General features: G+C 38.0%; 1 protein-coding gene across 2 annotated transcripts in view; it reads left to right on the top strand.

Annotated features, from left to right (window-relative positions):
* The window catches only part of LINGO2 (leucine rich repeat and Ig domain containing 2), a 1164902-nt gene that overhangs the window by 1056487 nt on the left and 94055 nt on the right, over positions 1 to 14360 (top strand). The window lies entirely within an intron of this gene.

The following is a 14360-nucleotide window of genomic DNA, read 5'->3' as shown; positions in this document are numbered from 1 at the left end:
TTAATCTGTATGGAAAAAAAAACACACCTGGATATTTCCCTCAAACTAACACATACCACAAAAAGCAGAAATCATAAAGGAAAAATTAACAAATTTGACTACATTAAAATTGTAAACTATTCATATCAAAATATATTTTAAAAATGAGAAGAGCAGCCACAAAATGGAAGAAGATATTTATAACATGTTAAGCCAAAAAGGAATTAGTAGCCATGATATATAAAGCACTTCTTCAAATCAAGAAGAAAAAGACAAGCTACTTAAAGAAAAATACATAAAGGCAGAAGAAAACAGACGTTTCATAGAAAAGAAAAGTCAACATTCCAATAAATAGAGGAAAAGATAATCACTCTTATTTTTAATCAAGGAAAGGCAAATTAATACCATCATGAGATACTGTTATACCCACCAAATTGGACAATTTTTTAAAGTAGAATAATAAGTTTTGATGAGGCTGTGGAAAGGAGAACTTTCACACATTTCTGGTGGGTGTGTGAATTATCCAGTAGGTTACTGGTGGGCATATTTAACGACCCAGCAATTCTTTTCCCAGATATGCAACCTAGAAAAAGTCCTACATATATACAACAGAATAAATGTGTTGCATTGATTGTAACTATAAAAACTGGAAATAACACAAATGTTCATCAACAGGATAATGAATAAATAAATTTTGGTTCCATGACTACTAAATAGTGGTGAAATGAAGGAAATACACAACTTACATCAGCATGAATCTCATAAACATAATGTTGAGCAGAAAAAAAATGTTGTGGAATAATACATATATATTGTGATACTCCTTATACAAAATTTTAAAATATGCAAAACTAAACAATATTTCAGGCTACATACATATGCATTATAACAATGAAGAAATGCCACAGAATGATAAAAAGTTCTGAATACAGATGACCTCTGAGGGGAAGAGAAGGGAAGGGCCTCACAAGAGGCTTCAGTGAGATATGAAACACCCTATTTCTTAGTGTGGGTATCACTTTAGTACTTTTCATACATTTTATACATGTTATAAATATAATATATTTCCATGATATACTACACATCATGGAAGTCATTATAAATTATATTTATAACATGTAATTACATGTTATATCATGAATAACATATAATATCATAAGTATAAAATATTCTATAATTTAAAAAATAAGAAATAAAATTCCATAATTTAAAAGAATAAAAAGTAGGTTAAATTGCCTATTTCCCACCCTTGTCACCTATCCTAATGATAAAATAAAAGCATCAAAATAAAATGAATGCATGACTAATCTTCTTTTAGTTAAAGTTTATTAAAGTCAACAGCATTAATGTTTTCACTAAAATAGATTCTAAAATATGCCAGAAAAAAATCAGCATATAATACATACAACTATCACTAATTAATGCACATGTCTGGCCACTAGTAAGGCACTAATCTCTCCAGGCTTCAATTTCGTCATCTGTCAGGTGAGATGCTCAAATCAACAGATTTCTAAGAAACTTCTTACAGTAAGTTTCTAGGTACCAGTCTGGTGTGTAACTTGAATGCTCTCTCCAGTAGGCAGGAGCACACATTTCAATCTGTGGTATTCTGGAAGGCAGAGGCCATGTCTTTCATTGCTGTACCTGCAGTGACCATATGGTAGATGGTCAAATAAATGTGAGTGGAATAAACGATTTTGGCATTATGTGCTAGTGAAGGCGGGGCGTGCTAAAATCTCATCATATCCTGGAAGTCATTATAAAACAAAATTAGATGGTTTTACACCACCATTGCAGAGATCATGGATAATAAAATATCCAAAATGTGGAAAAAACGTCAATTTTAGGGTACACATTTTTCACATTTTGTCTTCTCTGAAATCAAGGTGGGTCTTGCAATAGATGTCACTTTTTCAACTGTTATCAGCCGGGCAGCAGTTGCGATGCAGCTATCATTGCCTGATTATAAACAGACTTACACTATGATTCCTGGTGGCATAATACACAATAGAATTCCTTGACGCTTCAGTCCACAAATCTTTTAAGAATGAGTCCTACTAATCTTCTCTGAAAAGCTTCTAGTGACGTATTCTGTTACGATCAAGAAAACCCAGCTTCAAAAGTAGTAAAATAGATATACTAGTATTTTAGAAGAAAATCTTGGAGACGACATAGAGCATCCATTTAAGAAAAATCTCCATCAAAAAAATGTTTTGGATGGCACAGAGAACAAGATTGATTGGAAAAACAGAGACAGAGAAATCTGAGTTGCCATATAATTCACAAGAGTTGGACTCGAAATGTGAATAGACTTAGGAAAATCTTAACCACTGCATGTAGCTTATATTTTCTCTATATATAAACAAGAGTATATATTTTAAAACAGTTTCTCCTATCACTGGCCTAGTCACTGACACTATCAAAACTTAAAGGGTTAATTCCCATTGTTAAATTTTAGTTATGGAAACTGGGGGCCAGGAGAGGGCAGCAAAGAACTAACCTGAAGGGTTTTGTTTTGTTATAACTATACAAAGGGCTCTTGATAGTTTATGAAGCTCTTTCATATATATGAACTTATGGCATCTCCACAGCAAAACGGGGGTTGGGGGGACAGTTATTTCCATCCTCATTTAACAGACAAGGAAACTGAGACTTGGAGAAATTAAGCGACTAGTTTGAGGTGGTCCAGCTAAGGGGTGGCCCTTGATGAACTCAAGAGGAGAGTTGGACTTATGTGCATTCTTCTCCTTCAAATGCTGGTGGAAACCTTTGAAAAGCCCAGTGGATGATCAGGAGGAGAATTGGAGATGGGTTCTGTTGAGATCCAGGTCAGCCCAGGACCAGGGTATGTGGTGAAGATGACATGAATCAGGATGAAGATGTGAAATCAGAAGTCAAACCAAAGACCAAGATCTTACGTAAATACCAAACCAGTCCATGATCACCAAAGAGCAGAAGACAGGTCTGAACTGAATTCAGACGTGGGCCACAGAGGAAAGCCCAGAGAGCATGTTGTGCTACCAGAGTGCCTGAGAGCTCCGTGAGTGCTGGTTGGGTCTCAGTCCCTGCCCTTTCTGGTCTTTGAGTGGCTTAGCCTCTGATATATTGAAAGGGAGAACAGCTACTGGCCCCTTGGCAATAACTTTTGAGCGAGACGCCGAGGTATTTTGTCCTGGTAAAGTTACAGATGAGATGAACAAAAGACATTTGCTGTGTTCTACCTCACTTCCTAGCAATTAAAAAGAAAAAAAAAAATCCAGAAGGAGAGTTTCTGCTTCGTTTACCAAGTGGTTATTTTCTAAAAGCTCAAGTCAAGAAATGGAATATTTTGACGCCCTACTGGGAAGGTGTATATGATTCTTGATTCCAAAGAAATTGCACTAAACCTTTTGGCCTGATAGGTGTAGTGTAGGTGAAGGATTACTTTGTGTTGTCAGGATTCATTTCTTTACTGAGCAGTCACTTCCCAAAGTAAGCTATGTGGTTGAGATTTTGAAGGCTTTTGTTTCCGCTGAAACACAGAGATGAGGAATGTTCTGTAGCAGATGAGCGCAAAGTCTACTTAATATTCTCCTACATGGCCACCTCTCGGGAACACCCCTGAGAGGAAGGTTGAAAGGTATACCTACAGCAGTGTTTTCTTAGGGAAGATGGGTCTCAGAATGCACAGTAGAGAAATAGAGTTTCTAGGCAAATTGCACATACTAAAAATGTCAATGAATACGAATGTTAAACTAGTCCTCTTCCCAGAAATCACACAAATAGGAAAATGGAAGGATTCGGCATTCTTTATTCCTCATTTGGAATAAATCATGCTTTGTGCTGGGGGAATGGAAGAGAGGCTATTTGTAGATAAGTACTGACGTGTAGGAGGATGATGGAGATAGGATTGGTATTGCTTGTTCCAACAAAATCTGTGCTTCACCCAGACCATTACATGCACATTTTCTGAGGACTTAAGCAGTGTATAGTAAGATACAAATACACTGAGAGCTGAAAGGTTCAAACTCACACAGTCATTTTATTAATGATCTGTCTTTGACTCTCTTTTTGTTTCACTCTAGGATAACAAATACGAAATATATTTTTTAAATCTATTTTCATATCTAGATTTGCATTTGTTCCCGGAGTGAAGAGAACGCAGCACAGAAAGAGCTCAAGCTTTAGAGTCAGATGGACCTGGATGTATAACATATATTCAGTTTTTATCACTATTTGGTTGATTTTGGGCAAGGTACATGATATCTTTGAGCCTTAATTTCCTTCTCTATTGAGTAGAGATACAAATAGTCATATTGTAGTATTTTTAAGGGAATTGAATACATATATATTCTCTGTTTAGTCTTGAGGTTAAAGGCGTTAGCCAATCTGTTCTTCCCGTGGTAGCCCCCATAGACACACCTGAGTTTTCTCTTCCCTTCTCGGGAGGCCATTCATAGCATTTCTGCCCTTGGAGTTACCCTTTGCTAATATGATCAACACTGAGCACTGACTGTATGCCAGTAAAAGAGACAAAACCCTTTTCCCCAGGGAACTGACAGTCTAGTAGACCCTTTATTCTCTCTTTCTCTTTCTTGCTTACATCTTCATTCCACTTATCCTCCAAACTTCCTCAAGGGTTTCCCCTTCTGTGAAAATTTTTCTGAGAATTTCTACCAAGAACAGTCTGTGTGTCCTTTGAAATTCTGTGGCATTGTCCTGCCTTTGCTGCTTAGATGGCTTTTTATCTTTTGCTTCCCTGTCCTGTAGGGTTTTTTGCACATGTTCTTCCAAATTGCAAGTTTCTGGAGGATAAAAGATCTAGAATATAAGCTTCAGAAGGGCAGCATGATCGAGGGTGTTTTATTCACTGTGTATCCCCAGTAACTATAGTGGGCAAATGGCAGCTTATCTATAAATATTTTGCATGAATGAATGAATGAATGAATGAACATCTTTATATCTCTCACATTACTTTGTTGTGTTGTATATGAAGAATTGGATTTGCACTCAAAAGTCCTAGATTTAAAACCAAGCTCAAAAGTTTACTTTTCCTCTCTGAGACTCAGCTTCCTAATATATAAGATGGAAATAACAATTTTGCTTTACTTATATTACAGTTACTATTGAAGATCAAATAATTGTGATGGATATGGAAAAGAATTCCTTTGTGCACTGCTAAATGAGTAAAAGATGTTACAACTAAGCCCGTAATGATTACTGTTGAATGAACGAATGCATGCGTTATAGACTGAATGTTTGTGTCCCCCTGCAAATTCATATGTTGAGGCACTAACCCCCAAAGAGATGGTATTTGGAGATGGGGCCTCTGGGAGGTCATTGAAGTTAGATGAGGTCATGAAAGTGGAGCCTTCCAGATGGGATTGGGCTCTTATAAGAAGAGACATGAGAGGGACAGAGCTCCCGCTGCCCCAATCCACCTCGTGTGGGGCACAAAGAAGTCACGTGAGCACACAGTGAGAGGGTAGCACGAGAGAAAAGGGCTCAGAATGAATCTACCTTGCTGGCACCTTGATCTTAGACTTCCCAGCCTCCAGAACTGTGATAAATTTCTGTTGTTTAAGCCACCCAGTCTATAGTATTTTGTTATGGCAGCCTGAGCTAAAACAGCGTGTATACGTAAATGAATGAGTGAGAAGGAAAAAATATGATTCCATGAAGTCTGAGCAACTTAAGGGATTCAATCAAGAGGTAAATAAAGGCACTTGAGTGGGGACAGAGGCTTCAGTCATTCCAGAGAATTAATTGATGCTTAAAGGCACTGTGCTATAACTTTGCTGAGTATATTTCCAGAGATCAGCTTTACTCCTAAGTCAAGGACACAATGGAAAGAAATCAACTGTGTATTAAGAGACTGAGATCTCAGTGGGGGTCTGTGGGCAAGTCACTTTAACTCTCCGATCTTCTACTGCCTTATCTATGAAATGAAGATTAGAATACCCAACATATCCATCTCCTGGCATTATTGTGATGATCAAAGAAATTTATGTGTTGATAAATGGCGTATAAATTATTAATTGCCGACAAAATGGGAGATACCATCAGTAGTAGCATGCCATAAAAGGCTCATGGCTTGTGCCACATCCATTGCTTCTCAAAATTAACTTTCTTACCCAAGATGTACTTATGATCCAGAAACTCCTAGCATCCTGGAATTTATTGAGAGTATTAACTTTTTAATCCACAACAATCCTATGAGCCATGTTTTACAGGGAAGAAACTATGCTATAGAGGTAAAGTGAATTGTCCACAGCTTGCCGATGGCACAACTAGGTTCCCAATACATGTTCAATAATTCCAGATATGAAACTCTTTCCATTAAAGCACAAAGATCTGAGCTCTTTTGTTTTCAAATATAATAATTTTTATTTTTAATGAGGCTTATTTTCCCTTATTATTACATTCAATCCAGAAAAGGTAATATCTGAGACTTTATGAAATTTTCTATTTCCTTATTTAGGTTTTGGTAAATGTGCAATATTCTTATTGGCAACTTATTTTCAAGGTGCAATTTAACTATGGGTCCTTAGAGATCAGATTGGCAGGGCACTTAGGTTACTGATATTTAATTTTTTTTTAATCTTTTTTCAAAGATTTTTAAATGGCCTGTTACTATAAAAATGTTTTGTGCCTGTAAATAAAAAAGATGTGTGATCCTGCATATTTTAAAATTTTGAGTGCTGGCATAAAATAAGAGAACTGAGGTTCATGTTCCATATCTGCAGATATGACTTATTAAGCAAATAATAAGATGGGTAGAGAGGTCTAAATTATATTTAAATCTCTGGAGAAAGGATGGTGATGAGGTGTAGAATCTTAAAATAGGCTTTTGAATATAGCCTGTAACTAAGCACATGGTAGAAGTGAAGAAGAAATTGCTTCACTAAGCACCATTATTCTGAAGAATAGTAAGAACAGCAAGCAAAGACATTGATGACCTCAGAGAAACATGAATAACACATTATGGCTCAGATTATATTGACAGCCTAGCCTGACTCCCAGGAATTTAGAGCAAATTTGGTATTTAGAAGCCAGATGGGTTTCTTTAAGACCCCTTCTATTTTTTAAAGATCTTGTTAAGTCAGCCTTGGAGGAAGAACAGAAGATATTCTTTTTCTGGAGTGAAATAAATTTTTCTCCCTCTAAATCTTATTCAATGACAGTTCCATAAGAGAAGACTAAGCCCAGGAGTTTGAGTGTAGTGTGGAAAGGGACCTGATTCCATCCTCAGGAGTATTCCTACTCTCTGAGCTAAGGTTTCTGCCTAGGAAGCCCCCAAGGGGCTGAGGTCATGATACATTTTCAGGACCACAAGGAGCCCAGCTGAGAAGTTTTGCTCTAAGCATGAGATCATGGCCTCTTACTGTGATTGCCATGGTGCCACCCTAGAACATGGATTTAAATAATCACGCTAAACAGGCAAATAAAAGCCAGGATCTCAGTATTCCTTTGACCAAATGAAACATTTGGCAACCATTGACGTTTTCCAAGCATTGTTCTCTCCTGCTGATCACAAATATATAAAGAATATGATATATGCCAGCTGCTCTGACAATCAAAATCACGGAGAAAACTCAGGCTGTCCCTGTGGTACCAAGTCAGTAGGTGTCAGTCGCTTAAAGATGGGATAAATGAAGGCAACAGGGCGCTGGTTCTGCCACAGTGAAGACTTCCAGGGGCTTTGAATGGATCAGACCGATGCATCCTTTTGTACAGAACACACCTCTCTGATGCGCTGTTTGGGACATGGCAGGAGCCACAGAAGAACCTCTTTGGCTAGATTTTTTTTTTTTTTTTAATGAGGAACACTAGCCCTGAGTTAACATCCGATGCCAATCCTCCTCTTTTTGCTGAGGAAGATTGGCCCTGGGCTAACATCTGTGCCCATCTTCCTCTACTTTATATGGGACACCCCCACAGCACGGCTTGGCAAGCGGCGCATCTGTGAGCGCCTGGGATCTGAACCAGCGAACCCCAGGCCCCTGAAGAGGAGCATGGCGCACTTAACTGCTGCACTACCAAGCCAGCCCCTTTTTGGTTAGATTTTATCTTTGGGGTGTTGTGAAGATCTGTATCAGAACATTATCTGCATGTATGTGTACGTGTGTGCGCATATGGACAACTGAGTCAGAGCTCTTTCCTGTACGTGTGAACAACTGAATGTTGCTGTGTTTAATTTGTGAGCTGCAGCCAATATGTTCCTTTTCATCAGAATCAAAGTTTGTCATCACCATCACCATCGCCAACAATTACTGAGCCCTTTACATGGAGATAAAGGTAGGTGTTATTAGCCCCATTTTATAGGTGAGGAAACTATGGTTTAGGGAGGTTAAATAAGTTTTAAAGTTCATGTAGCCAAATTTTGGCAAAGTCAATTTTCAGAATCAGGGTCTGTGGCTCCAAAGGCGCCATGTTTTACCATCACAGCACGTTACATCCAATCCATCCCCACCCCTACCCGCTGCAAGACTTAAAATCGGAGAATTAATAGAGTTTTGTCGTTTAGTAACCGATATCTTGAATCGAACCATCTTAGACTTTTAGAAGATGTATTTTTTAAAATATTATAAAAATATAAATATATTTTAGGTCATAAAAATATGTTGTATATACTGTTAAAGGTAATAAGGACCCAACCACAATATATCTAATGTAAATCATTGCCCTTTTTACCACACAACTCTTAAATATGCACTTTTGGATGGCTGCTGCCCACCCCCACCCCCCCATTCACAGTCGCCTCTTTTGAGGTCATTCATATATTCATTCAACAAGTATTTTGGGAAGCATCTGCTTTGTACCAGGCACTGCTCTATGGGCTGGAGATTCAAAACAAATACAAGTCTCATCAGAGTACAGGATAAAAATGTGATTATTAAAAATTGATCTTGAATAAGTGGTTGGTTTATTTTTTTATTTATAAGAGTCTAGAAAAGCCAACAGTTTTCTGTCTCCCTGTCTCACTCTAAACTACACCCACAATTGCTGTGCATGTCCCACAAGCAGGGCATTATGCTAGGTTCTGTGGACCTATCAGAGAGAACACGTCTGGCCCTCAAGTAGCAAAAGCAAGCATGTTGTGATTCAAAGAATTTGGATATTTTTTTAAGACTCTTTCTAGGACTCATTCTGCATAATATATCCATTAATGCCTTAGCAAATCACTATTTAATATGTGTGTTTTCCAGGTGTAAGTTTTCTATGGTGTAAGTCTTCAGGGATCAGTCATTTCCACTTGCAGTGCCTGCCTAGCAAGATCTGATGCAAAAACCATTCCTCCAACATGCCAATTGGCAAAGGCACAGGGTTAGGTTTTGTTCAGGCAAACAGCTTAGCCCTCTAAGGGTTAATTAGGATGCGAGCCCCTTTCAGGGCCTGGAATTGTTTACTTCAATCGTTTTCATGCAAACTGCCATGTTTCACTGGGGTACTAATTGTGCCTGATGGACCCATTATTTTGTAATCAGAGCAGTTCCTTGGCTAGCTCTCCCGGGGTTAATTAAATGGATGAGGTAGTGCCCCGGATATTACTAGCAGACAGGACCACTTGAATTTCTCACCAACCGTATTGGACAAAGTCCTGTTACTATGAGCAATCGGATTTCTCAGCACCAGTGGTGCCGTTCACAGTCGGAGTTTATCAGGTCACTGTACCAAGACAAGCCTCTCTGATCCATCAATGCAGTCCTGCCTGGCTTGGCCCCGTTTCTGCTCACAGAGGACTTGTGCCAGTGGACTCTGGAATCCCCACCTGTCATAGGCAGCCCTGTTTGCTGCAGAAGATGATTCCTGCCCCGGGTTAAATGTGTACACTTCATTGAAATGGTGCCTTCAAGCAGAAGGCACTTAAAGGTTAGGAAATCGGCCATCTACCTTGAAACACACTGTACTAAACACAGCAAGAGACCACAATGATTGGTAAGATGATTAGACATTTCTCTGATGTTGTTCTGCCACTGCTGCTGCTGATGTGGCTGGCCTTGTAATCTGCCACTACTTTCTGCCTCGTTTCGTTATTTTTCCCCTACTGAATTTCTAGCTCAAGACTCTTTGTGTAAAATGATCGCACATTATTTTTGTCTTATGTTATTTTTTCTATTTTGCAACAAGCCCACTGGGATTTAATAACCAGGAGAGAGTATTGTGTCTTGAGGTGTGAGTGCAGAGAACAGTAAATTCTAGAGCTCAAATATCTAAGCCCTTCTGCATTTGGGACCATTGCAGAAAGCAGCAAATGAGGAAGGAGCGATTTTTTTACATGAGGCTTTGTACTCAAACCCACAATATCAAATAGAAGTGAAACATTTCTGTTGCATGTAGAAATGTCTGAACTATAATCATACGTGACTTAGGAAAATGGTCTTGGAGAAGTAGAAATCATTTTTTATGGAGTTAGCTCTTGCATAGAGTCTTCATATCAGAAGGACTGTGGTTATTTGAGGGTAGAAAATGTAACATGATGAAAAGTGCACATGATGGAGTATGCAGACCTAAATTCAATTCTTATTTCTTCCTTGTATGGGTTGTGTGATTTGGGGCAATTCACTTTACTTCTCTGAGTCTCAATTTCCTTATCTTTAAAAGGGGGATAATAATACTGACCTACTTTCTGCCACAGAATTTTGTAAAAGTCAAACATACATATATTACATGGTTCAATGAATATCATGTGAATGAAAGACTCACTGGATTAACCAAAAAAATGTTCCAGAAAAATGTTCCAGAGGTCTTAAGCATTTACAATCATATGTAAGGCTTAAAAACAAAAGAATTTGTAGTGATGGATGACATTTTATTACATTCTTCCATTTCTGCATACACAAACAAAAAAGTATGAATTGTTACTAGCTATGTTCTGCAACTTCTGGATTGTTCCAGAAACTAACCTGATACTGAGGTCTTTTTGCTTTGGTTCTGTGATTTCCTTCTTCCAGAGCAAGAAAAAGGTCAGAGTAAAGTTGTTACATCCTTCTGAAGCAGGGTAGAATTTTGCAGTGCAGGATAAGGAGTAAACATGGTACTAAAATATCTTTGGTATGTGAAATATCTAGAATAGGCAAATCTATAGAGACAGAAAGAAGATTAGTGGTTGCCTATGGCTGTGGGTGAGGGGAGGCAGAAGGAGAATGACTGCTAATAAGTCCAGAATTTTGGGGGGAATTGATGAAAACGTGGTTATGGTTGCACAACACTATGAATACCCTGAAAACCATTGAATTGTACATTTTAAATAGGCAGATTGTATTATATGTAAATTTTTTCTCAATAAAGTGATTCATAAAAAGGACCTTTAGAAATTTTATATATATATAATGTTTTATATAAATATTAGGGCACACAGTGCTAGAACTAGATAGATATTGATGGATATATGGCTCTGAAATGGAAAATAGTGATTTCTTAGTGAAATGTTCTAATAGGAAAAGAGGAAGAGAGCAGAAGTTAGTCACCAATCCTGTGGCAATGTAGAGTAGTGCTTCCGAAGCTGAAGCTACTTCCTTATTTCGCTTCTCTTTTCCAATCTTGGGTTCTTTTTTCCATCTGTTTCTGTGATGTTTAAATATCTGGTCTCTATCAAGCCTGTCCTTCTGGTAAGTTCAGACAAAGCATTGATCCTAAAGACTTTCTGGCAGTGAGACAGACTACCTTTCATACCCGAACCATCCCATTTACTCCCACTGCTTAAGGAATCTATATAATATACTAATAATGATATGTATAATAATAATATGATATATATTATTATATTAGTATATATTGATAAAATTATTATATATGTACATTTGTTACATACCTAAGAAAAAATATAAATTTTTAATATAGATTAGATTAAATTGAAACTAGCCAAATTTTTAATGTTTTAGAAATTTCAGTGTCTGTATCCCATCATCAGCTAATCTCAGCTAATCTATTATATTCATAAGAGTAAATTTTCTATGATATTTATGAGTAGATTGAATACTTTAAGGTTTCTTAGTAAATTTGGAATTTTGAGTTTTTTTTTTCCTAATTAGACTGTTACTGTGATTACTTTATAAATTGGCTGAAAGTTTATACTAGGAGTTAGAGGAAAGTCAATTCTGCAATTTTCTTGTAGTTCATTTGCACCTGTATAATTTGCATTTTTGCTTTATCTTCAAACTGTGCTTTGCTTGCAGCGAATTTTTTAAAGCTGTTTGCCTACTTTGTGACATTTGTTTAGCTTAAGCTCTGTAACAGAAACTATAAATTTACTTAAGCAACTGCAGTACATTCAAAAACAAGGAGTGAATTAAGTCACCACTTTTATACCTACATATGGTAGCACCTCCTCTCTTGCCTAAAAATACCTTGGGTACCTTTTGCAATATAGACCATATATGGATGACAATGAGTATGTTATATATCCATACAGATTAAAGATTTTCTTAATTAGAAAAAATATATATATAAGTTCTGTGTTCTTTTGAGCATGGCAGTGATTACATTTCACCCCCACACCCCCACCAGTAGGGAGAGCATCCCGTTTTGGAGTCTACTGGAATAGATTTTAGTGATGATGGCATCAGATATTTTGACCCATTAAGCCTTTTACTATCAACTAGCCACTGGAGTTATTCATTAACAAAGCATAAGCAGCTAAGAGGGATGACTTTCCAATTGGCACAGCCACTTCTTGAGAACTCACTAAACGTCAGGCATTGTGTTTGTCTCTAGAGATATAAAAATGATCAAATCATGTGTTTTGTTTCAAAGTAGCTCAAAGTTTAGTAGGGGAACCAATATATAAAAAGAGTGATGGGGCCGGCCCCATGGCCTGGCAGTTAAGTGCGCGCGCTCTGTTACTGGCAGCCCGGGTTCAGATCCGGGCACGTACCAACGTGCCACTTGTCCGGCCATGCTGAGGCAGCGTCCCACATACAGCAACTAGAAGGATGTGCAACTATGACATACAACTATCTACTGGGGCTTTGGGGAGAAAAAGGGGAAAAAAAGGAGGAGGATTGGCAATAGATGTTAGCTCAGGGCTGGTCTTCCTCAGCAACAAGAGGAGGATTGGCATGGATGTTAGCTCAGGGCTGATCTTCCTCACACACACACAAAAAAAGAGTGATGGCACAGTGCGATATGTGCTATGATGTAACAATGCACAGGAGTAAAGAGGACAATAGGGAAGGTGGCGATGATTCAGCTGATTTTTGAAGAATAGGAGTTAACTACACTGTAAGAGAAGGGTAGCCTAGGCAGAGAGAAGATCCTATTTGATTTTCACCACAACCTGTGAAGTAACAGGCTTAAACAGCGGTTAGTAAGCAGAAGAGCTGGTATTCACATCCGCGTCTTCTTGATCCTCCTCCACGCTGCCTTGTAAAATGCATAAAGAAGAGTGATCTCTTCTTTACTTGGACAGTTCTTTTAAGATGCTTTAGTGACTGGCAAGCATTGTATACAAGGCTCATTTAAACGATATAGACTAGAATTTCCCAAAGTGTATCTCGCAGAACACCAGTCCCTGAAAACGTTTGGTGGCAAATGGTTCCATGGTTAAATAAACTTCATAAAGGGTGACAGGCCAGCCCTGGTGGCCTAGTGGTTAAGTTCGGCATACTCTGCTTCAGCAGCCCAGATTTGGTTCCCAGGCTTGGACCTACACCACTTGTCTGTCAGTGACCATGCTGTGATGGCAGCTCACATACAAAAAGAGAAAGACTTGCAGCAGATGTTAGCTTATGGTGAATCTTTCTCAGCAAAAAAAAAAAAAAACAAACGAGGCTAAATACTCTGTTTCTCTCTGTAGATTTACAATACACATTAACATAAATAGAGTTCTGAGAAGTGCCGCAGTTAAAAAAAACAAACAAACTTTGCTTAACTTAGTGGTTCTGAAATGAGTTAGGCATGGAATATATTTCAGCACAAATAAATTGGAATACCTTGGAAAAAATTAGTGCAGCCAATATCTTGGACAGACAAGGACAAATTGGTTTAAGTTACTGTGAATTTTTTGGTAATGGATTCTCAGTTATCCCACTCATTAGGGTAATAGCTGCAACTTCAAAATGAGAATAATGAACATTATATCATCATGTAGATTTTTATTTTATTTCGTAGTCATGTCAAAGATACCATGACACTTCATTGTAAAAGAAATGCCGTCACCTAAGCTTCTCTCTATATAGCTCAGGATTCTTTGGAGTTGCAAGCGGCAAAAATACGACTCAAATAAGATTAAGCCATAGGCCCTGGTTCTTCTTCTCCGTACACCAATAGAATATCTGGTGGCAGCACCAAGGTCATTCTTAGAGCTGCAGATCTCCAAGTGCATTTTCCTTGATAGCTCCTGCCATGGGCTGAGTGGCTCGAGCTAATCACCGTGCTAGGAGTGGAGTCAAGTCTGGGTC

The sequence above is a fragment of the Ceratotherium simum genome, chromosome 20 (genome assembly GCF_057802395.1).
Source record: "Ceratotherium simum simum isolate JZ-2026a chromosome 20, ASM5780239v1, whole genome shotgun sequence".
In the NCBI taxonomy this organism is placed as follows: domain Eukaryota; kingdom Metazoa; phylum Chordata; class Mammalia; order Perissodactyla; family Rhinocerotidae; genus Ceratotherium; species Ceratotherium simum.
This window is presented reverse-complemented; position numbering and strand designations above follow the sequence as displayed.